This window comes from Melanerpes formicivorus, unplaced genomic scaffold (assembly GCF_026170545.1).
Source record: "Melanerpes formicivorus ecotype bairdi unplaced genomic scaffold, bMelFor1.0.p_v2 SCAF_87, whole genome shotgun sequence".
In the NCBI taxonomy this organism is placed as follows: Eukaryota; Metazoa; Chordata; class Aves; order Piciformes; family Picidae; genus Melanerpes; species Melanerpes formicivorus.
Genome location: NW_027142439.1, coordinates 2479855 through 2504737, shown reverse-complemented (window position 1 = coordinate 2504737; position 24883 = coordinate 2479855). Strand labels below are relative to the sequence as shown.

Genomic DNA, 24883 nt, shown 5'->3' with positions numbered 1-24883 from the left:
CCCAGCTCCCCCAAAGCAGTAACAACGCTTACTAAAACCAGTGATTGCTGTGCTTGATAAGAGAGCTGCAGCATTCAAACTTGGCCTTTAAAATAATGAGTAAAGTGGTGTGGTGGGTTGAGGTTTCCCCCGGAGAGAGCAGGAAGGAGAGAGCAGGAAGGAGAGAGCAGGAAGGAGAGAGCAGGAAGGAGAGAGCAGGAAGGAGAGAGCAGGAAGGAGAGAGCAGGAAGGAGAGAGCAGGAAGGAGAGAGCAGGAAGGAGAGAGCAGGAAGGAGAGAGCAGGAAGGAGAGAGCAGGAAGGAGAGAGCAGGAAGGAGAGAGCAGGAAGGAGAGAGCAGGAAGGAGAGAGCAGGAAGGAGAGAGCAGGAAGGAGAGAGCAGGAAGGAGAGAGCAGGAAGGAGAGAGCAGGAAGGAGAGAGCAGGAAGGAGAGAGCAGGAAGGAGAGAGCAGGAAGGAGAGAGCAGGAAGGAGAGAGCAGGAAGGAGAGAGCAGGAAGGAGAGAGCAGGAAGGAGAGAGCAGGAAGGAGAGAGCAGGAAGGAGAGAGCAGGAAGGAGAGAGCAGGAAGGAGAGAGCAGGAAGGAGAGAGCAGGAAGGAGAGAGCAGGAAGGAGAGAGCAGGAAGGAGAGAGCAGGAAGGAGAGAGCAGGAAGGAGAGAGCAGGAAGGAGAGAGCAGGAAGGAGAGAGCAGGAAGGAGAGAGCAGGAAGGAGAGAGCAGGAAGGAGAGAGCAGGAAGGAGAGAGCAGGAAGGAGAGAGCAGGAAGGAGAGAGCAGGAAGGAGAGAGCAGGAAGGAGAGAGCAGGAAGGAGAGAGCAGGAAGGAGAGAGCAGGAAGGAGAGAGCAGGAAGGAGAGAGCAGGAAGGAGAGAGCAGGAAGGAGAGAGCAGGAAGGAGAGAGCAGGAAGGAGAGAGCAGGAAGGAGAGAGCAGGAAGGAGAGAGCAGGAAGGAGAGAGCAGGAAGGAGAGAGCAGAGGCCAGGTTGGAAAAGACCTCTGAGATCAAGTCCAACCTATCACCCAACACTATCTAATCAACTAAACCATGGCACCAAGCGCCCCATCCAGTCCCTTCCTAAACACCTCCAGTGATGGTGCTGAACACTGTAAGCAACTCTCTGCTAACAGAGGTGTACACTAAACCAAAAAGCACAACCACCTGCAGTGGAAATGTTGAAAAAATCAGATTATTAATGTTTAAACAACCACAGTTGGGCCATTCTCAGAAAGGCAGCTTTCAGCCCTCAAAGACAATACCCATTCTGATTTGTAAGGCATTCTACAGAGAGTGATCTCCTGAAAGCACAGCTCCAAATCTCAATGCAATTGTAACTGGAAACCTGTGCATGCACTCTTCATTGGGATGACCAAAGCACACACTAGCACTGACCAGGGCTGGCAATCAAGCCTTCAGAAGAAATGAGGCCCTGTCAAGGATATTTTGCAATTGCTAATTGTTCTTCCCCACACTTCTTTTAATTGCCTGGACTGGGGGGGGGAGAAGAACATGAAGTTCTCAGTTTTTAAGTAGCCAACATTTGAGCAATTCCCTTTTCTTTCAGCAACCAAAGCGTGGCCAAATGTTTTGGAAGTGCTGTGCAAATGGTTTGCAGTGTACAGTCTGAAGTATCCTTGGCTCCATTTCAGCAGCACTCTTCCTTTGAGACCACCAATACAAGTGTGTACACGAAGTGAGACTCAGTCTGGGATAGGATGAATGCCATCCAAGAGACAGCAGGAAAGCAAGAACCAACTAAAACTGAAGGGCTGTGTGAAGCTGCAATTAAATGGAACACAATGATTCAGTCTAAGAGTACAAGAGAACTGCACTGGGGGCAGAAAAAATGTCTCCCCAGTCTTCACTGGTGAGGCCACACCTTGAGTCCTGTGTCCAGTTCTGGGCCTCTCAGTTTAGGAAAAGATGTTGAGTTGCTGGAAGGTGTCCAGAGAAGGGCAACAAAGCTGGGGAGGGGTTTGGAGCACAGCCCTGTGAGGAGAGGCTGAGGGAGCTGGGGTTGCTTAGCCTGGAGAAGAGGAGGCTCAGGGGACAGCTTCTTCCTGTCTACAGCTACCTGAAGGGAGGTTGTAGCCAGGTGGGGGTTGGTCTCTTCTCCCAGGCAAGCAGCACCAGAACAAGAGGACACAGTCTCAAGCTGCACCGCAGAAGGTTTAGGCTGGATGTTAGGAAGAAGTTCTTCATAGAAAGAGAGATTGCCCATTGGAATGTGCTGCCCAAGGAGGTGGTGGAGTCACCATCACTGGAGGTGTTTAGGAAGACAGTGGATGGGGTGCTTGGAGCCATGGTCTAGTTGATCAGATGGTGTTGGGTGATAGGTTCGACTTGATGATCTCAAAGGTCTTTTCCAACCTGGTTAAATCTATTCTATTCTGGGGTTGGGGAAGAACAACTGCCCTTCACTACATAGCCTGGAGATGAGGAGACTCAGGGATGACCTCACTGCCCGCTACAACTACCTGAAAGGTGGTTGTAGCCATGTGGGGGTTGGTCTCTTCTCCCAGGCAACCAGCACCAGAACAAGGGGACACAGTCTCAAGCTGCACCAGGGGAAGTTTAGGCTGGAGGTGAGGAGAAAGTTCTTCACTGAGAGAGTTGTTCACCATTGGAATGTGCTGCCCAGGGAGGTGGTGGAGTCCCCATCCCTGGAGGTCTTCAAGAGGGGATTGGATGTGGCACTTGGTGCCATGGTTTAGTCATGGGGTCTGTGGTGACAGGTTGGACTTGATGATCCTCGAGGTCTCTTCCAACCTTGGTGACACTGTGATACATGTTACCTTATTTCTGGGTTACCTAATGCAAGCCAGCATTCAAAACATTTCCATAGAAACAAGCCCACATTTAAGCAAGGTAGTGAGTATTATACTGGAATTAGCCCCAAATAAGCAGACTGGCTAAAAAGCTAGGAGCAGAGAAGGATTTGGGAATTCTCAACCTAATTAAGACTGCAGCAAAAATGCAACAGAACTCTTTAAACAGCTTTGATGAGCTCTCCCCAGTTCCTAAACTCTGCACCTACTGAAGTGCTGTAGGAAGCCTACAGTTTTCAACTAGCTTAAAATGTCAGGGGGAAAAAAATTGTAGAGACTGAGCTGTCAGGTAATTTAACTCACTACAGAGGATGCAATCATTGGCTTATTTCTCATGATGATTTAATCCTCAGACTTTTCCTTTTCATCAAGGTACAGTCAGGATGATATATGGAACATCAGCAATTTCTCAGCCATACCACTGATACAGCTTAAAAATGCATCCTGGGAAGCCAGGCTTATCTATGAGACTCCTGTTGTCATGGTGATATAATCAGGTCCCAAAGCACAGGGGCCAGCAAGGGGGAGGCAGGCTTACACATATCTGTTCTCTCCTCTCTTTTAATACTTAACATCCTAGCTTATTCAAAAAGTTTCCCTGGAGTTTGTGAAAAGGAAATCATCAGGCATTCAATAAATCCAAGTGCCTGGTGCTGCACTTCAGCCACAGCAACCCCATGCAGTGCTACAGGCTGGGGTCAGAGTGGCTGGAGAGCTCCCAAACAGAGAGGGACCTGGGGGTGATGATTGACAGCTGCCTAAACATGAGCCAGCAGTGTGCCCAGCTGGCCAAGAAGGCCAATGGCATCCTGGCCTGCATCAGGATTAGTGTGGCCAGCAGGAGCAGGGAAGTCATTGTGCCCCTGGACTCAGCACTGGTTAGGCCACACCTTGAGTCCTGTCTCCAGTTCTGGGCCCCTCAGATTAAGAAGGATATTGAGACAGCTGAATGTGTCCAGAGAAGTGCAATGAGGCTGGGGAGAGGCCTTGAGCACAGCCCTGTGAGGAGAGGCTGAGGGAGCTGGGGTTGCTTAGCCTGGAGAAGAGGAGGCTCAGGGGAGACCTCTCTACAACTACCTGTAGGGAGGCTGTAGCCAGGAGGGGGTTGGTCTCTTCTCACAGGCAATCAGCACCAGAACAAGAGGACACAGTCTGAAGCTGCACCAGGGGAAGTTTAGGCTGGAGGTGAGGAGGAAGTTCTACAGAGAGAGAGTCATTCACCATTGGAATGTGCTGCCCAGGGAGGTGGTGGAGTCACCATCACTGGAGGTGTTCAGGAGGGGATTGGATGTGGCACTTGGTGCCATGGTCTCGTCATGAGGTCTGTGGTGACAGGTTGGTGATACTGTGATCAGGCTCGAGACAGTGTCTGAAGAGGAACATGGAGTTGGCAAGTCCTCCATCTCGGTCAGCCTTGAGTTATCTCCCAAAGCCAGTTAGCAATTAAACAAACAACTACTTCATTTCTTTTTTTTCACTAAATCTGAACAAAGATTCCAAGGCATATTCCATTTGCTTGGCTCCAGCACGCTCACCCTGGTCTTCTCACTGGCCCAAGTGAAACCACAAAGCTCCATAACCAGTTGTGAATTACTAGGATAACCCAAGCCCAAGCATGTTATTTTCACCACGGCATGCATTTGTGGGACATGCTATACTAGCTCAGAAGACACAAAATGAAGGTGATCACAGTATCACCAAGGTTGGAAGAGACCTCAAAGATCATCAAGTCCAACCTATCACCACAGACCTCATGGCTAGACCATTGCACTAAGTGCCACGTCCAATCCCCTCTTGAACACCTCCAGGGATGGTGACTCCACCACCTTCCTGGGCAGCACATTCCAATGGCTAACAACTCTCTGTGGGAAGAGCTTTCTCCTCACCTCCAGCCTAAACTTCCCCTGGCACAGCTTGAGACTATGTCCTCTTGTTCTGGTGCTGGTTGCCTGGGAGAAGAGACTAACCCCCATGTGGCTACAACCTCCTTTCAAGGTAGCTGTAGACAGCAAGGAGGTCTCCCCTGAGCCTCCTCTTCTCCAGGCTAAGCAACCCCAGCTCCCTCAGCCTCTGCTCATAGGGCTGGTTGCTTGAGAGCAGAGACAATCTCCCTCCTGGCCACAACAACTCAATCTCAAAGGTCTCTTCTAGCCTGGTTAATTCTCTTACTGTCTAATTCACAACAATAAATCCATATACAACAAACCTAGGGCAGCACATGAAAAGCTTCCACCTTCAAGTTCTAGTTTCAAAAGCATCAAGAGTTTAGTGAAAAGGGCCAATTCTCCTGCAACTGATACTGCTCTGAAACTGTGCAGTAATTGCCTTTTTTTCCTTAGTTTACAGCTCCTTGTTTTGATTTTGACACTGAAGAGCCAGGAGACAGCCACAGAATATGCATTCATTGTCTTTTATCTGCAAGACTTAACCAGGAAACACCAAATGACATGAAGAGCAAATAAAGGCTGAAGAGAAACAGCAGCTTCAAAGAGCCAGTTTCTGAGAGAGTAAAGACATTAAGCAATATTCAGGGAGACTTTACTGACTTCAAGAGATTCTCCTCAGGATGCTCTGGAATACAGGCCTTTGAAGAGAGCACACACCAAGACTACTAAATAAACCAAAAAAGAGACAGCAAATAATGCAACCCTTCCTGAAGCACAGAGTCCCTGTCCCTGGAGGTGTTCAGAAATGGATTGGATGTGGCCCTCGGAGCCATGGTTTAGTTAGTCATGAGGTGTTGGGTGACAGGTTGGACTTGATGATCTCTGAGGTCTTTTCCAACCTTATTGATTCTATGATTCTATGATAATTATGAGGAATTTTTGATGAGTATGTTGGCTGGGTTTAAGTGTTGTGTCAACTCAAATCCATCAGCAGAATTAAGGAGAGTAGAGGGGGCCCCTCCACCACCTGTCAAGCAAATAGCACCACTTGGGAACCATTAAAGACAGCAATGTATTTAAATCAGGACAAAGACTTTGATATTTCCATGGGCAGTTCATAAAATAAGGTTTTAAACCTGAAATCTGTGGAGATTGTTAGAGCTATGACATCTGTGCTAAAACCCCAAGCCACAGGAGCAGGGAGGTCATTGTGCCCCTGGACTCAGCACTGGTTAGGCCACACCTTGAGTCCTGTGTCCAGTTCTGGGACCCTCAGTTTAGGAAAGATGTTACCTTGCTGGAAGGTGTCCAGAGAAGGGCAACAAAGCTGGGGAGGGGTTTGGAGCACAACCCTGTGAGGAGAGGCTGAGGGAGCTGGGGTTGCTTACCCTGGAGAAGAGGAGGCTCAGGGGAGACCTTCTTGCTGTTTGCAACTACCTGAAGGGAGGTTGTAGCCAGGTGGGGGTTGGTCTCTTCTCCCAGGCACCCAGCATCAGAACAAGAGGACACAGCCTCAAGCTGTGCTAGGGGAGGTTTAGGCTGGATGTTAGGAAGAAATTCTCCATAGAGAGAGTGATTTGCCACTGGAATGTGCTGCCCAGGGAGGTGGTGGAGTCACCATCACTGGAGGTGTTTAGGAAGAGACTGCATGGGCTGCTTGGTGTCATGGTTTAGTTGATTAGATGGTGTTGGGTGATAGGTTGGATTCAATGATCTCAAAGCTCTTTTCCAGTCTGGTTAATTCTATTCTGTAGCACACTACACTACAAAGAGTGGAAGAGAGATAACACTACTCAGGGGTGACCATTGAGCAGAGATGGCCTCAAGCACAAGCCCTAGGAGGAGAGGCTGAAGGAGCTGGGGTTGTTTAGCCTGGAGAAGAGGAGGCTCAGGGGAGACCTTCTTGCTCTCTATAACTACCTGAAAGGTGGTTGTAGCCAGGAGGGAGTTGGTCTCTTCTCTCCAGCAGCCAGCACCAGAACAAGAGGACACAGTCTCAAGCTGCACCAGGGGAGGTTTAGGCTTGAGGTGAGGAGAAAGTTCTTCACTGAGAGTCGTTCATCATTGGAATGTGCTGCTCAGGGAGGTGGCAGAGTCCCCATCCTTGGAGGTGTTCAAGAGGGGATTGGATGTGGCACTTGGTGCCATGGTCTAGTCATGAGGTCTGTGGTGACAGGTTGGACTTGATGATCTTTGAGATCTCTTCCAAGTTTGGTGATACTGTGACCACACAGGTTTCAATAACCACCTCTCCCTTTGGAGCTAAAGCTACATTATTAAAAACCTTAAGGACATTAAGAAGATTCAGAAACTATACAAAGAAGAGTCAAAGTTGGGGGGCAGGGGTGGGTAATCAAAATCCTCTTGGGCAGGTACTACTTTTGGTGTTTGCTGGTGCATGAGATAGATAAGGAGTTCAAAGACCCAATATAAACCAACTCTGTGCCAAACCGTGGTAATTCCCATCCCTTGTCCCAGCCTCAGCCTCCCAGCTAACATTCCTTTAAAGAGCCAGTCAGACACAAATATATTAACATAAATAAGCAGTTGCAGCACAACATCTCAATGAATTTTGAGACAGCTATGAGTCAATTCCAATAGAAAATTCTTCCCTGGCTACATCACACTTCTTTTCCCCTCCAGGGAAACATGAATTCCAAGCATCTAGGAATAATAAGCATTTGCCAAAGGCTTTGAAATTAATCCTGCCCAGATACTGCACAGAAATAGAATAGAATAAACCAGGTTGGAAGAGACCTTCAAGATCATTGTGTCCAACCTATCATCCAATACCACCTAATCAACTAACCCATGGCACCAAGCACCCTATCAAGGCTTCTCCTGAACACCTCCAGTGATGGAGATGCCACCACCTCCCCGGGCAGCCCATTCCAATGGGCAATCACTCTCTGTGTAGACAATAGAATAGGATAGAAGAGAATGGAAGATATTTTAAAGATCATCATGTCCAACCCATCAACCAATCCAACCCACCTAAACAACTAACCCATGGCACCAAGCACCCCATCAAGTCTCCTCCTGAACACCTCCAACGATGGTGACTCCACCACCTCCTTGGGCAGCACATTCCAATGGGCAATCACTCTCTCTGTATAGAACTTCTTCCTAACATCCAGCCTAAACCTCCCCTGGTGCAGCTTGAGACTGTGTCCTCTTGTTCTGGGCCTGGCTGCCTGGGAGAAGAGACCAACCTCTGCCTGGCTACAACCTCCCTTCAGGGAGTTGTAGAGAGCAAGAAGGTCTCCCCTGAGCCTCCTCTTCTCCAGGCTAAGCAACCCCAGCTCCCTCAGCCTCTCCTCACAGGGCTGTGTTCCAAACCCCTCACCAACTTTGTTGCTCTTCTCTGGACTCCTTCCAGCAAGTCAACCTCCTTCCTAAACTGAGGGGCCCAGAACTGGACACAGGACTCAAGGTGTGGCCTAACCAGTGCTGTGTACAGGGGCAGAATGACCTCCCTGCTCCTGATGGCCACACTGTTCCTGATGCAGGCCAGGATGCCATTTGCCCTCCTGGATGCCTGGGCACACTGCAGGCTCATGTTCAGCCTACCATCGACCAGCACCCCCAGGTCCCTCTCTACCTGGCTGCTCTCCAGCCACTGACCCCAGCCTGTAGCACTGCATGGGATACACAGATGCCACTAGGTATTCTGATGCTGAATAAATTAAAACAGAAATACAAGACAAGAAAATAAAGCTGTTCTCAATATATCACAACATAGAAGTTCTAAATAAAGTCAGGAGGAGGAACCCAAACAAACCTAAGTAGATTACTTGTCTACTTTAGAGTTTAGTGACCTTCTTGATCTGCAGAGCATCTGATAGGCCAGCAGCCTCTAGAAATCCCTAAGTCCTGGAAAAACATGCTCCAGAATTTACAAGTAGCATGAAGTAAATGGAATGTGCTGCCCAGGGAGGTGGTGGAGTCACCATCCCTGGAGGTGTTCAAGAGGGGATTGGATGTGGCACTTGGTGCCATGGTCTAGTCATGAGGTCTGTGGTGACAGGTTGGACTCCATGATCTTCGAGGTCTCTTCCAACCTTAGTGATACTGCAGAAAAGTCCCTCTTCAGTGTTACTTAAAGCATCTGAAAGAGCAGCACTGTGATAAGGGAATGCTGTGAAAAAAGTTAGGTCAGACCTGAGAGCCCCAGCTACCCTCTTCAGAAGTGACTGCTAGTGCTCTGCCTGCAAATGCAACCACACAGACACCAATCACCACGCTGAAGACAGTTCAGAGCATCTCCAGCAATAGCACTTACCTGAGAGAACTGGAAGGGGAAGCACAGGAATAGAACAGAATAAACCAGGTTGGAAGAGACCTTCAAGATCATCGTGTCCAGCCCATCAACCAACCCAACCCTCCTAAACAACTAACCCATGGCACCAAGCACCCCATCAAGTCTCCTCCTGAACACCTCCAATGATGGTGACTCCACCACCTCCTTGGGCAGCACATTCCAATGGGCAATCACTCTCTCTGTGTAGAAGCAGATCACATCTTTCATTCAGTCCTTTGCAGGCAGCAGTAAATTCGAGAATCTAGTAATTTTAAATGCTTGCTGCTTGCCTATTTATTCATTAGCAACAGCTAATAGAGTTATCCACAGACACTCTAAGAGGGGTTATCACAACAGATGGCATCCTTCCTCCCCTGAGGCAGGATATTAAGTACCAAGGCTGTCTGTAGGAAGAGCAGGAAAGGAGGCTGCTAAAGGCCATCCTGGTACCTGCACAGCCTCCTAATAAAGGACAATCTATATTCATTCCATAACATAACCAACAAACAAGCTTGTGAATAGAACAGAACAGAATAGAATAGACCAGACCAGGTTGGAAGAGACCTTCAAGATCATCGTGTCCAACCCATCAACCAATCCAACACCACCTAAACAACTAACCCATGGCACCAAGCACCCCATCAAGTCTCCTCCTGAACACCTCCAATGATGGTGACTCCACCACCTCCCTGGGCAGCCCATTCCAATGGGCAATCACTCTCTCTGTATAGAACTTCTTCCTGACCTCCAGCCTAAACCGCCTGTGGCGCAGCCTGAGACTGTGTCCTCTTGTTCTGGTACTGGCTGTCCAGGAGAAGAGACCAACCTCTGCCTGTCCACAAGCCCCCTTCAGGTAGTTGTAGAGAGCAAGAAGGTCACCCCTGAGTCTCCTCCTCTCCAGGCTAAGCAACCCCAGCTCCTTCAGCCTCTCCTCACAGGGCTGTGCTCCAAACCCCTCACCAACTTTGTTGCCCTTCTCTGGTCTTGTTCCAGCAAGTCAACCTCCTTCCTAAACTGAGGGGCCCAGAACTGGACACAGGACTTGAGGTGTGGTCTAACCAGTGCAGTGTACAGGGGCACAATGACCTCCCTGCTCCTGCTGGCCACACTGTGCCTGATGCAGGCCAGGATGCCATTGGCTCTCTTGGCTGCCTGGGCACACTGCTGGCTCATGTTCAGCCTACCATCAACCAGCACCCCCAGCTCCCTCTCTGCCTGGCTACTCTCCAGCCACTCTGACCCCAGCCTGTAGCACTGCATGGGGTTGTTGTGGCCAATGTGCAGAACCTGGCACTTGGATGTGTTCAATCTCCTGCCCTTGGACTCTGCCCATCTGTCCAGCCTGTCGAGGTCCCTCTGCAGAGCCTCTCTACCCTCCAGCACATCAACTCCTGCCCTCAGCTTGGTGTCATCTGCAAATTTACTGATGATGGACTCAATGCCCTCATCCAGATCATCAATGAAGATGTTAAAGAGCACAGGGCCCAGCACTGATCCCTGGGGCACACCACTGGTGCCTGGCTGCCAGCTGGCTGTGGCACCATTCACCACCACTCTCTGGGCTCAGCCTCCAGCCAGTTCCTAACCCAGCTCAGAGTGCTCCCATCCAAGCCAGGGGCTGACAGCTTGGCCAGGAGTTTGCTATGGGGGATGGTGTCAAAGGCCTTCCTGAGGTCCAGGTAGACTACATCCACAGCCTGCCCCACCTCCACCAGGTGGGTAACCTGATCATAGAAGGAGATCAGAACCTAGCCCACAAAGGCCGACAGTGTACCCTGAAGTACAACCACGACTTGGAAAAATACACAAAGCAGGGAAAACAGGAAATGTCCAACTGCTGCAGTTTATTTATTTGCACTGCAGTGGTGCAGCTATCACTTCACTCTGCCCAGCTTTAGCAGTCCTTCACAGCCAGCTGCCCTACGTGCACTTCCATCCTCACCACTTGAAGCATTTTGTCGTGCAAAGAGGAGTTGCTCCTATCCAGTGTGCCTTTACAGGATTCTGCTCTCAATTGCTTTGTCAAAGAGGTTTGAAATGTCAAAAATTTAGGAAATTTACAATCAGAAGCTACATTTTTAAAGGGTTTTTTTGTTTCTTTTCACAGGCCCCCTGGATGTGTGCCAGTGGGGCTCTACCACCAGTGCTGTAACATCCACGACGCTATTCTCAGCCCTCGCTGTGCTGACCATCACATTTTTGAAGCACAAGAACAGCTTCCTGAAAAATCCTGCTGTAAGTGGTCTGCTTGTTGGTGAAACCATAATACCTTAACTCTGCTTACAGGGCATCCTCATTTTTCACTCACACTTTGATAGAGTAGGGCAGCTGTTACACCTTTCCCTACTTTTAAAGGCGCAACCACCACCCAGGTTTTGCTGCTCTGTAGTCAGTAACACATCCCTGCATACCACAGTATCACAGTAGGATCATAGTATAACTAAGGTTGGAAGAGAGCTCAAAGATCATCAAGTCCAACCTATCAACACAGACCTCATGACTAGAACATGGCACCAAGTGCCACATCCAATCCCCTCTTGAACACCTCCAAGGATGGTGACTCCACCACCTCCCTGGGCAGCACATTCCAATCACAAATGACTCTCTCTGGGAAGAACTTTCTCCTCACCTCCAGCCTAAACCTCCCCTGGTGCAGCCTGAGACTGTGTCCCCTTCTTCTGATGCTGGTTGCCTGGGAGAAGAGACCACCCCCTACCCGGCTACAGCCACCTTTCAGGTAGTTGTAGAGGGCAATGAGGTCTCCCCTGAGCCTTCTCTTCTCCAGGCTAAGCAGCCCCAGCTCTCTCAGCCTCTCTTCACAGGGCTGTGCTCAAGGCCTCTCCCCAGCATTGTTGCCCTTCTCTGGACACCTTCAAGTGTTTCGATGTCCTTCTTAAACTGAGGTTGCTCAGAACTGGACACAGGACTCAAGGTGCGGCCTGTAGTGGAATAGAACGGAATTAACCAGGTTGGAAAACACCTTTGAGATCATCAAGCCCAACCTATCACCCAACACCATCTAATCAACTAAACCATGGCACCGAGTGCCTCATCCAGTCTCTTCCTAAACACCTCCAGGGATGGTGACTCCACCTCCCTGGGCAGCACATTCCAATGGCCAATCACTCGCTCTGTATAGAACTTCTTCCTAACATCCAGCCTAAACTTCCCCTGGTGTAGCTTGAGACTGTGTCCTCTTGTTCTGGTGCTGGTTGTCTGGGAGAAGATACCAACCCTCACCTGGCTACAACCTCCCTTCAGGGAGTTGCAAACAGCAAGAAGGTCTCCCCTGAGCCTCCTCTTCTCCAGGTTAAACAACCCCAGCTCCCTCAGCCTCTCCTCATAGGGCTGTGTTCCAAACCCCTCACCAAGTTCATTGCCCTTCTCTGGACACCTTCCAGCAAGTCACCCTCCCTCTTAAACTGAGGGGCCCAGAATTGGACACAGGACTCGAGGTGTGGCCTAACCAGTGCAGTGTATCCATGTCCTGTTGTTCCCAAATAACTGGAAGGCACATCAGATCCAGACCTTGTCCTAAGCTAGTTCTCATTTGTAACTTCAAGTACAAAAGAAGTGGCTATATTATCACAGCTTTAGGCTCCTTCTGAGTCACTGTCTCAATCAGAAGTCTGAAGTGAGTTTACCATTTAGCTTTAAAGATTTGTTTCTTGGGTTAGGTATTACTTGATCCTTTCATTTTGAATTCCTTTTAATCCCTGGAGATCAACTTTAGTCATTAAAAAAAAACATCCAGCCCTCTGCAATGCCAGAATTGAGTTTGGAGATGTTGTAGGGCAGGCTCCAGCTGCACAGAAAAACTAACTAGTTAAGACCTGCTTTTTCAAAGGCTTCATTACCACAATGGATCTCCTGAGTTTCACAGTATCACAGTATAACTAAGGTTGGAAACGACCTCGAAGATCAAGTCCAACCTATCAACACAGACCTCATGACTAGACCATGGCACCAAGTGCCACATCCAGTCCCCTCTTGAACAACTCCAGGGATGGTGACTCCACCACCTCCCTGGGCAGCACATTCCAATGGCTAACGACTCTCTCTGTGAAGAACTTTCTCCTCACCTCGAGTCTAAATCTCCCCTGGAGCAGCTTGAGACTGTGTCCTCTTGTTCTGGTGCTGGTTGCCTGGGAGAAGAGACCAACACCTTTCCAGCTACATCCACCTTTCAGGTAGTTGTAGAGGGCAATGAGGTCACCCCTGAGCCTCCTCTTCTCCAGGCTAAACAACCCCAGCTCCCTCAGCCTCTCCTCATAGGGCTGTGCTCAAGGCCTCTCCCCAGCCTTGTTGCCCTTCTCTGGACACATTCAAGTGTCTCAATATCCTTCCTAAACTGAGGGGCCCAGAACTGGACACAGGACTCAAGCTGTGGCCTAAGCAATGCAGAGTCCAGGGGCACAATGACCTCCCTGCTCCTGCTGGCCACACTATTCCTAATGCAGGCCAGGATGCCATTGGCCCTCTTGGCCACCTGGGCACACTGCTGGCTCATGTTCAGGCAGCTGTCAATCAGTACCCCCCAGGTCCCTCTCTGTTTGGCAGCTCTCAGCCACTCTGTCCCCAGCCTGTAGCTCTGCATGGGGTTGCTGTGGCCAAAGTGCAGCACTCGGCACTTGGACTTGTTGAATGCCATCCTGTTGGACTCTGCCCATCTGTCCAGTCGGTCGAGGTCCCTCTGCAGAGCCTTTCTACCCTCTAACTGACCAACATCTGCTTCTAACTTGGTGTCATCTGCAAACTTGCTGATGACTGACTCGACCCCCTCATCCAGATCATCAATGAAGATGTTAGAGGATGGGGCCCAGCACTGATCCCTGGGGCACACCACTAGTGCCTGGCTGCCAGCTGGCTGTGGCACCATTCACCACCACTCTCTGGGCTCAGCCCTCCAGCCAGTTCCTAACCCAGCTCAGAGTGTAGTGGTCCAAGCCACGAGCTGACAGCTTAGCCAGCAGTTTGCTGTGGGGGACGGTGTCAAAGGCCTTGCTTTCGTCTCTGTCCCGCACCAAGTGACCATTTCAGTACATCTGACCACACATTTGCAGCTCTTAAAGGTATTAATTCACCACCACTCACAGTGGGTAAGAATGGAAAATCCCTAGGAAGGCAAAGAGTGACCAGATAATGCACTCCCATTGTACTTGGAGAACACATGCCTTAAGCCAGAGAAAAGGAAAGTCAGCAGCCCTAACACAGGCTCCACTTCCTGCTGGCACCAGGAGTCTGAAGCAAGTAAACCTAGCCTACAGGGACAATACAGAGGGCTTCTGGTTAAGTAAGAGTGACTCTAGGAAAACAAAGAAGGGAAAATAATACAAACAGAGGTCTTCCCACAGTCTGACAAGAGGAATTAGCAATATGCAAGCTTATTGTTCACTTCATCACCCACACCCTCCTTTTTCTCACCCCCTTGCACTGCTTCTGCTGTGAAGACTCATCAACAGAGGGTAATTTCCCTGAAGTATTCACCATTCATCAAGAGCTCTCGAGCAAAGAACAGATGCTGAACCAAACTGGACACAAGGGTTAAAGCACAGAACACAGCAGTGAAGCAGAACTCCAACACACCATTCCAAGCCTGGAAACCTAGCTCTGCAGAAGCTGCATTTTGCCAGTGTCATCAGGACAAGGGCAGAACAACGCTTGGAAGCCAGTACTTAGGGATGCAAGCAGAGCAACACAGCAAAGGTACAATGCAAACAGCTCATATCACACAAAGAACAGAATATGAACAGAATAAACCAGATTGGAAGAGACTTTCAAGATCATCAGGTCCAACCCATCAACCAATCCAACCCACCTAAACAACTAACCCATGGCACCAAGCACCCCAGCAAGTCTCCTCCTGAACACCTCCAGGGATGGTGACTCCACCACCTCCCCAGGCAGCCCATTCCAATGGGCAATCACTCTCTCTGTATAGAATTTCCTCCTAACCTCCAGCCTGAACCTCCCCTGGTGCAGCTTGAGACTGTGTCCTCTTGTTCTGGTGCTGGTTTAGGCTGGATGTTAGGAAGAAGCTCTATACTGAGAGAGCAATTGGGCATTGGAATGTGCTGCCCAGGGAGGTGGTAGAGTCACCATCACTGGAGGTGCTCAGGATGAGTCTGGATGGGGTGTTTGGTTGCATGGGTTAGTTGATTAGGTGGTGTTGGTTGATGGGTTGGACACGATGATCTTGAAGGTCTCTTCCAACCTGGTTTATTCTTTTCTATCTGAAGAGGGACCAGAAGAGGGACCAGAAGAGGGACCAGAAGAGGGACCAGAAGAGGGACCAGAAGAGGGACCAGAAGAGGGACCAGAAGAGGGACCAGAAGAGGGACCAGAAGAGGGACCAGAAGAGGGACCAGAAGAGGGACCAGAAGAGGGACCAGAAGAGGGACCAGAAGAGGGACCAGAAGAGGGACCAGAAGAGGGACCAGAAGAGGGACCAGAAGAGGGACCAGAAGAGGGACCAGAAGAGGGACCAGAAGAGGGACCAGAAGAGGGACCAGAAGAGAGGCTGCAGTATGTGTTTCTCTGAGATTGTCTTTGAGTTAAAGTTAAACCAACTTTCCAATTGAAGCCTGTGAAGAGGGAGGCTTGGATGGCTTCCTGAAAGATCTTACAGGTCAGCAGACATCAAGACAATCCTCTCTTTGAAAATATCTATGAATACCTCCACAATCTCAACGTCCTTCACAAGTGTTTGGAGGACTGTTTGTGGTACATTCAGACAAAACAATTTAAGAACCACACTGGCACTACAAAAAAACATACCCTAAATATTGTGAGTATCTGGACAGGAAATATACACATTAAGGATTCCCAGAGACTGGATTTTGCCAATCAGGACAACACAGTAACTGCTGCTAGCCACAACGATCTGCTGGAACATGTCAGTGTTTATTTTTCCCCTCCCACTATCACAGCACTGTCTAGAACCTGACAATATCTCCATGCACATCACCATCTCTCATGGACACATTATTCTCCAGTGAAATAAAAAGACTGTTCAGCTCGTTTGCCATGCTCCAGCCTAAGCAAGCACCACTAAGATTCTGAACATCTCAAGAGCAGTCAGTGAAACCTCACAAAAGAGGCTAAGCCATGGCTACAGCATCACAGTATCACTAAGGTTGGAAGAGACCTCAAAGGTCATCAAGTTCAACCTGTCACCACAGACCTCATGACTAGAACATGGCACCAATGCCATGTCCAATGCACTCTTGAACACCTCCAGGGATGGGGACACCAAGTCCAAGTGCTGGGTGCTGCACTTTGGCCACAACAACCCCATGCAGTGCTACAGGCTGGGGTCAGAGTGGCTGAGAGCTCCCAAACAGAGAGGGACCTGGGGGTGCTGATTGACAGCCGCCTAAACATGAGCCAGCAGTGTGCCCAGGTGGCCAAGAAGGCCAATGCCATCCTGGCCTGCATTAGGAATAGTGTGGCCAGCAGGAGCAGGGAAGTCATTGTGCCCCTAGACTCTGCACTGGGTAGGCCACAGCTTGAGTCCTGTGTCCAGTTCTGGGCTCCTCAGTTTAAGAAGGACATCGAGACACTTGAGCGTGTCCAGAGAGGGGCAACAAGGCTGGGGAGGGGTTTGGAGCACAAACCCTATGAGGCTGAGGGAGCTGGGGTTGTTTAGCCTGGAGAAGAGGAGGCTCAGGGGTGACCTCATTGCCCTCTACAACTACCTGAAAGGTGGCTGTAGCCAGGAGGGGGTTGGTCTTTTCTCCCAGGCAACCAGCACCAGAACAAGAGGACACAGTCTCAAGCTGCACCAGGGGAGGTTTAGGCTCAAGGTGAGGAGAAAGTTCTTCACTGAGCGAGTTGTTCGTCATTGGAATGTGCTGCCCAGGAAGGTGGTGGTGTCCCCATCCCTGGAGGTGTGCAAGAGGAGATCTGACGTTGCACTTGGTGCCATGGTCTAGTCATGAGGTCTGTGGTGACAGGTTGGGCTCAATGATCCTCAAGGTCTCTTCCAACCTTAATGATACTGTGATTTTCACTTGATTTATTAAGAATGCAAAAAATCAAACCATAAGAGGAGCATAAGAGGAGTGGTGTCCCTGGGGGACACCACTGGTGCCTGGCTGGATGTGGCACCATTCACCACCACTCTCTGGGCTCAGCCCTCCAGCCAGTGCCTAACCCAGCACAGAGTTCTGCAGTCCAAGCCATGAGCTGACAGCTGAGACAGCAGTTTGCTGTGGGGGACCTGTGCAAGAAGCTGGTTCTCCCAGCATTTCCTTCTGTGGTTCCTCTGCAGAGGCAGCTTCTCAGAGGTGCTCTTCCACTTCAGACAGCAGTTTGCAGCAAGTCAGCAGCACATCAGTCCACAATGTAACCAACAATGATAAAACAACTCTCAGAAGCAGTATTTTAGCATTTGCATAGCATTTGCCTGCCAAGCATTTATAACCTCCAAATCTCTCTCAGCACAGTCTATCCAGCATCAGTGGAAGATGGGAGACTTTTGCATACAACTGCAACCACAAACCCAACCCTGCTTTAAAGGCTGCTAATGCATAATGGGTGTTAGGAGGCTTGCACAAAATGAGCTGATAAGGGTTTCTACACCACAAGTGAATGTAACACAATTGCCAACCTTGTTAGCAGATTCCAAAGGCAGATCAGAAGTTAAAAAGTGTTGCAAGGCATTCAAGCCAGAAGGATGATCAGGTGCTCCAATTCCATACCCCAATAATGCTGCACTTCCATCATGCAACTCCTAACTGTGAATGCTTCAGAACAGGCCAAAATAAAGCAGCCATCTCCAGTCACTCAAGAGCTCTTTCCATTTTAGCTTGAGGCTATGGTTTCCTGTACAATCACATGGAGAATGAACTAGTTCCTTATTTATGGTGATCATTACCATGAAATAATTTACTGAATAACCTTGCCCTTAATCCCTGCTTAGTACACTGTTTAATACCATTGCCTTTGGTGGCCTAAAGTGCAACAGATGAAAGGTAGAGGCTCACTTCTCTGAAAAGTTTTCAGTTATTTGTTGTATAATATGTATTACACAGCAGACTTCAGTCTCAAATTAGAATTAACCAGGTTGGAAAAGACCTTTGAGATCATGGAGTCCAATCTATCACCCAACACCATCTAATCATACTATCATAGTATCATTCAGGGTTGGAAGGGACCACAAGAATCATCTAGTTCCAAACTCCCTGCCATGGGCAGGGACACCCCACACTACATCAGGCTGCCCACAGCCTCATCCAGCCTGGGCTTAAACACCTCCAGGGATGGGGCCTCAACCACCTCCCTGGACAACCCATTCCAGGGCTTCACCACTCTCATGGGGAAGAACTTCCTCCTCACACCTAGCCTGAATCTCCCCACCTCCAGCTTCATTCCATTCCCCCTAGTCCTATCACTACCTGAGAGCCTGAGCAGTCCCTCCCCAGCCTTCTTGTAGGCCCCCTTCAGAATAATCAATTAAATCATGTCACCATCCAACTACAGAAGAACAAGTTCACTAAATCAACATGAACACAGACACATTCATCTTCTCTATTTTTTCTTTATGTCATACCTCCACCACAATGCAAACCCGGATCACAAGTGACTCCCCAAAAGGTCATACCAAGAGCACACTTGCTGTTGATGCACTGGTATTCAGGCGTGCATAGTTTAACGTGTCCAGAGAAGGGCAACAAAGCTGGGATGAGGCCTTGAGCACAGCCCTGTGAGGAGAGGCTGAGGGAGCTGGGGTTGCTTAGTCTGGAGAAGAGGAGGCTCAGGGGTGACCTCATTGCCCTCTACAACTACCTGAAAGGTGGTTGTAGCCAGGAAGGGGTTGGTCTCTTCTCCCAGGCAACCAGCACCAGAACAAGGGGACACAGTCTCAAGCTGCGCCAGGGGAAGACTCCAGGTGAGAAGAAAGTTCTTCACCAAGAGAGTCATTTGTGATTGGAATGTGCTGCCCAGGGAGGTGGCGGAGTCACCATCCCTGGAGGTGTTCAAGAGGGGATTGGACGTGGCACTTAGTGCCATGGTCTAGTCATGGGGTCTGTGGTGACAGGTTGGACTCGATGATCCTCAAGGTCTCTTCCAACCTTAGCAATACTGTGATAAGCATCATTTTCCCCCTTTTTTTGCTTCACTGGTGGATGAAATGCACATACAACTTGCATCACAACAGAGAATAAAAGCAGCTCTAGAGGGAAGCCCATCAAGGACAGGGAGATGAGTTCCCCTATCCTTCATTCAAAGAAAAATCTGCTTTGGAATAGCATAGAATAGGATAGAATTAACCAAGTTGGAAAAGACTTCTGAGATCATCAATCCAACCTATCACCCAAGACCATCTGATCAACTAAACCATGGCACCAAGTGCCTCATCCAGTCTCTTCCTAAACACCTCCAGTGATGGTGACTCCACCACCTCCCTGGGCAGCACATTCCAATGGCCAATCACTCTGTGTAGAACTTCTTCCTAACATCCAGCCTTAACATCCCCTGGTGCAGCTTGAGACCGTGTCCTCTTGTTCTGGTGCTGGTCGTCCGGGAGAACAGCCCAACCCCCACCTGGCTACAGCCTCCCTTCAGAGAGTTGTAGACAGCAAGAAGGTCTCCCCTAAGCCTCCTCTTCTCCAGGCTAAGCAACCCCAGCTCACTCAGCCTCTCCTCACAGAGCTGTGCTCCAAACCCCTCCCCAGCTTTGTTGCCCTTCTCCAGACACCCTCCAGCAACTCAACATCTTCCCTAAACTGAGGGGCCCAGAGAAACAGTAAAGAGAGTTTCAGGTTAAGTTCTTTTCAAACTCACTTAGAGCAGCTTTTATGAGTGCTGTAAAACACAATGATGATTTTTTTTTTTCCCCCTTCAGTTTTCACTTCACAGACAAGGATTATGCAAGTCTGCACAAAAATCTTATCATGAGCATCTACAGCATCACAAAGCATTGTCTAGGAAGATGTAAAGCTGATTTTGCAACACTAAAGTATAAACACACAGAAAAGAATTCTCTGCACTACAGATAATGCATCTCTCCCCACACTTAAGTTTCAAAAGTGTAAAACTAAGACAAATTCTCCTCCCTTTCACTATCCCTTATTTCGAGTCATAGTTATCAGGCAGTCAGGGTTGGAAGGGAGCACAAGGATCAGCTAGTTCCAACCCCCCTGCCATGGGCAGGGACACCCCACACTACATCAGGCTGGCCAGAGCCTCATCCAGCCTGGGCTTAAACACCTCCAGGGACGGGGCCTCAACCACCTCCCTGGACAACCCATTCCAGGGCTTCACCACTCTCATGGGGAAGAACTTCCTCCTCACCTCCAGCCTCAATCTCCCCACCTCCAGCTTCATTCCATTCCCCCTAGTCCGATCACTACCTGTAGACAACCTGCAAGCATTCCACACCACTGTGATTTACACATGGGGGAAAAAAAAAAGTTATTAGGGAAGTCTTCAATCAATCTTCCTTTCCTAGGTTACTGAAACACACCAAGAGGAAAGCAGAGTGCATGTGAGGGTTTGACGCAGCCGCCTCCAGCTTCATTCCATTCCCCCTAGTCCTAGCACTACCTGAGAGCCTGAGAAGTCCCTCCCCAGCCTTCCTGTAGGCCCCCTTCAGATACTGGAAGGCCACAATGAGGTCACCTGGGAGCCTTCTCTTCTCCAGACTGAACAGCCCCAACTCCTTCAGTCTGTCCTCACAGGAGAGGTGCTCCAGCCCTCTGATCATCCTCCTGGCCCTTCTCTGGACACCTTCCAGCACATAGTAAAGATTAAAAGAGAAATCATATGGGGTACAGGTTACAGTTCCCAAGGCAGGAGAGACACTCCCCACTGTCTATATTTAAAAGGCTATGGCCTGATCAGAGGCACACAAAGAGCTGCAAGTGGTGTGCTAAAAATTGAGCAGGGCTAAAGCCTTAAAGATACTGGCACGTCTTTAAACGCAGTTCTGCACAGGTTTAACCAAAGCTGGGGGTTAATCTAGACAAGGCATTACATGGGTCAGATGGTTTTTTTTCAAAGGCACACTAAATGGAATTTTACAGCTTCCTCACTGGCCCAGTTATGTCATCATCATCTACTTCTTTCTCCTACCTCTTTCCCTTGCCAGGATTAAAATCGCTCGGGACATATTGATATAGGCCTGCAGTAATGCATGTGGCTGCACATGAGACAAGAGGATTTTACACACACATATTTACACCATATCTGCTTCTTAAGTGTTTGTGTACCTTTAAAATACACTTCTGTAAAAGAGGGAATAACCTAACAGACAGACAAAACACCCTCAGGATGGCCAGAGGAGTGAGGAGCCAAGCAGAGTAACAGTATTCAGTATTCCTAAGGTTGGAAGAGACCTCAAAGATCATCGAGTCCAACCTGCCACCACAGACCTCATGACTAGAGTGGGGAGGACACTACTGCCCACTGCAGCATATCTTGTACCACCTTTAGCCTGTGATGAGGTCTGGGTTGATGATCTGGATGAGGGCATTGAGTCCATCTTCAGTAAATTTGCTGACGACACCAAGCTGGGGGCAGGAGTTGATGTGCTGGAGGGTAGAGAGGCTCTGCAGAGGGACCTCAACAGGCTGGACAGATGGGCAGAGTCCAAGGGCAGGAGATTGAACACATCCAAGTGCCAGGTTCTGCACATTGGCCACAGCAACCCCAGGCAGTGCTACAGGCTGGGGTCAGAGTGGCTGAGAGCAGCCAGGCAGAGAGGGACCTGGGGGTGCTGGTCAATAGTAGGCTGAACATGAGCCTGCAGTGTGCCCAGGTGGCCAAGAAGGCCAATGGCATCCTGGCCTGCATCAGGAACAGTGTGGCCAGCAGGAGCAGGGAGGTCATTCTGCCCCTGTACACTGCACAGGTTAGGCCACACCTTGAGTCCTGTGTCCAGTTCTGGGCCTCTCAGTTTAGGAAGGAGGTTGACTTGCTGGAGTGTGTCCAGAGAAGGGCAACAAAGTTGGTGAGGGGTTTGCAACACCAGCCCTATGAGGAAAGGCTGAGGGAGCTGGGGCTGCTTAGGCTGGGGAAAAGGAGGCTCAGGGGTGACCTTATCACTCTCTACAACTACCTGAAGGGAGGTTGTAGCCAGGCAGAGGTTGGTCTCTTCTCCCAGGCAGCCAGTACCAGAACAAGAGGACACAGTCTCAGGCTGCGCCAGGGGAGGTTCAGGTTGGAGGTCAGGAGGAAGTTCTACACAGAGAGAGTGATTGCCCATTGGAATGGGCTGCCTGGGGAGGTGGTGGAGTCACCATCACTGGAGGTGTTCAGGAGGAGACTTGATGGGGTGCTTGGTGCCATGGGTTAGTTGTTTAGGTGGGTTGGATTGGACTTGATGATCTTGAAGGTCTCTTCCAACCTGGTTTGGGTTTATTCTATTCTAAATATCTTCTGCAAAAGAGGGAATAACCTAACAGACAGACAAAACACTCTGAGGATGGCCAGAGGAGCGAGGAGCCAAGCAGAGTAACAGCATCTCTTGTACCACCTTTAGCCTGCGATGAGATCTAAGCTCTAGACCCAAAAATTCCAGTCAGGGTGACGAGTAACACCTTGCCCTGAGATCTCCTGCAAGTGGAAAGAGAAGGAAATTCCCCCAGTTTTTCATGCTACAGGCAGACATACAGGGAGAAGCACTGCTGTAAACATGACCTAACTGTACACAAGAAGTGACCTGACCACTACGGCCCTGCAAAGAAAAAAACACCACCACCACCATTCTTTTTGCTCTCCATTTAACAGAGTCATATCCTGCCCTGTTGAAAGAATCTGAATGATTTTCCAACTGCAGCTAAACAAAAGTGTGGCCTACCTGGAGATGACAGATTGAACAAAGGCGCAACGTGCGTGGCAGAAGAAAGGATATGATCTTTGGCTGGCCAAACAACAGAGGAAGAAGGTATTTCTGGCTATTGTTACCCAGAGGGATTTAAATACTCTGGAAAACTTACCAATCATGACAAACAGCTAACATATGCTCTTAAAATCAGGGTGCAGCCACATTTAGAATAAACCTTTATTTAGAATAAACCAAACCAGGTTGGAAGAGACCTTCAAGATCATCGTGTCCAACCCATCAACCAATCCAACCCACCCAAACAGCTAACCCATGGCACCAAGCACCCCATCAAGTCTCCTCCTGAACACCTCCATGGCTAGGTATCATTTTTCTAAACACTCTGAGTATCAATATATTCATAGAAGAATCATAGAATCAACCAGACCGCAGAGATCAAGTCCAACCTATTACCTACTCCCTAACACCTCCTGACAACTAAACCACAGCTCCAAGTGCCACATCCAAGCCTTTGTTGAACACCTCAGAGTATCATAGTATCAGTCAGGGTTGGAAGGGACCACAAGGATCATCTAGTTCCAACCCCCCTGCCATGGCCAGGGACACCCCACACTACACCAGGCTGGCCACAGCCTCAGCCAGCCTGGGCTTAAACACCTCCAGGGATGGGGCCTCAACCACCTCCCTGGACAACCCATTCCAGGGCTTCACCACTCTCATGGGGAAGAACTTCCTCCTCACCTCCAGCTTCATTCCACTCCCCCTAGTCCTATCACTACCTGAGAGCCTGAGCTATTCCCAGCCTTCTTGTAGCCCCCCTGCAGATACTGGAAGGCCACAATGAGGTCACCTGGGAGCTTTCTCTTCTGCAGACTGAACAGCCCCAACTCCTTCAGTCTGTCCTCACAGGAGAGGTGTCCAGCCCTCTGATCATCCTTGTGGCCCTTCTCTGGACACCTTCCAACACCTCCAGATCCCTCTTGGAATAGGGGCTCCAGAACTGGACACAGTACTCCAGGTGGGGTCTCACCAGAGGTGAGTAGACGGAGAGGATCACCTCCCTTGCCCTGCTGGCCACACTTCTCCTGATGCAGCCCAGGATCTGATTGGCTTTGTGGGCTGCAAGTGCACACTGAGAGCTCCTGTTGAGCTTCTCCTCCACCAGCACCCCCAAGTCTCTCGCCTCAGGGCTGCCTTCCAGGCAGTCACTGCCCAATTCACGACTCTTGACTTAGGATCCCCTGAAAGCTTAGGGGACTTTTGTGACTGGTTATTAATAAAAACCCAAACCAACACCACAAAAAAAAAAAAATACCACAACCCCACACCACCTCAGACAAAAAAGTACAATAAAAATTTCCCAATACACCACGAAACACCCACAAGATCTGTGGAGACAAGGTTTGGAAAGATAGAAGGAAGGAAAACAGAGAGAGAATCGACTGCTAGCGGCACAATGGCGATGCTGTGGGCTCGGAACACCTCAAATCTGTCTTCTACCACCTTCACATGCTTATTGACTAAAAAACCTAGTCATGATGGAACAGTGTTGCAACTTGTCTTCTAGAGCTCCTGGAAGACAAGCTGCTACTCATTAGAGCTCGCTGGCATCTTAGAAACCCATGATGAAAGCCACTAAGGGAGTCAACACCTTATGATCAACATAATCAGTGACTGGTGATAGAGTTAGTATTTTCAATATTAAGAAAGGGGGGGAGGTGGGGGGGAAATTGCCTCTCCCAGCAAGCTATTTTATGTTTTTAATTAAGTTTGGCCACTGGTATTACTCCTGATTTGAGTCATGGCACCAAGCAGGTATTGGTGAAGGACTTCACCTCCCATCACCACGGCATTTTTCCCACCTTGCGTAGTGCTTCGTTTTGTCACTCGTCCAAGTTTCAGGTTGTCTTTTCTAGCGCTTTCTGTCCTCTCCCACATCCTCAAGGTGAGTTATTTCATCTGAAAGTTACTTCTCACACTAACTGCAGCTGCTTCTTGGGCAAGAAGCTCTTTGGGAGAGCCATCAGAGTCTCCCTGTCCATTTGTAAACACGTATCTCAAAAGGTCCTCACCACAGGGAGGAATTTCC

At 49.4% G+C, this 24883-nt stretch overlaps 1 protein-coding gene across 5 annotated transcripts in view; it reads right to left on the bottom strand.

The window, feature by feature from the left end:
* TSC22D1 (TSC22 domain family member 1) overlaps positions 1 to 24883 on the bottom strand; it is a 106586-nt gene that overhangs the window by 76799 nt on the left and 4904 nt on the right. The window lies entirely within an intron of this gene.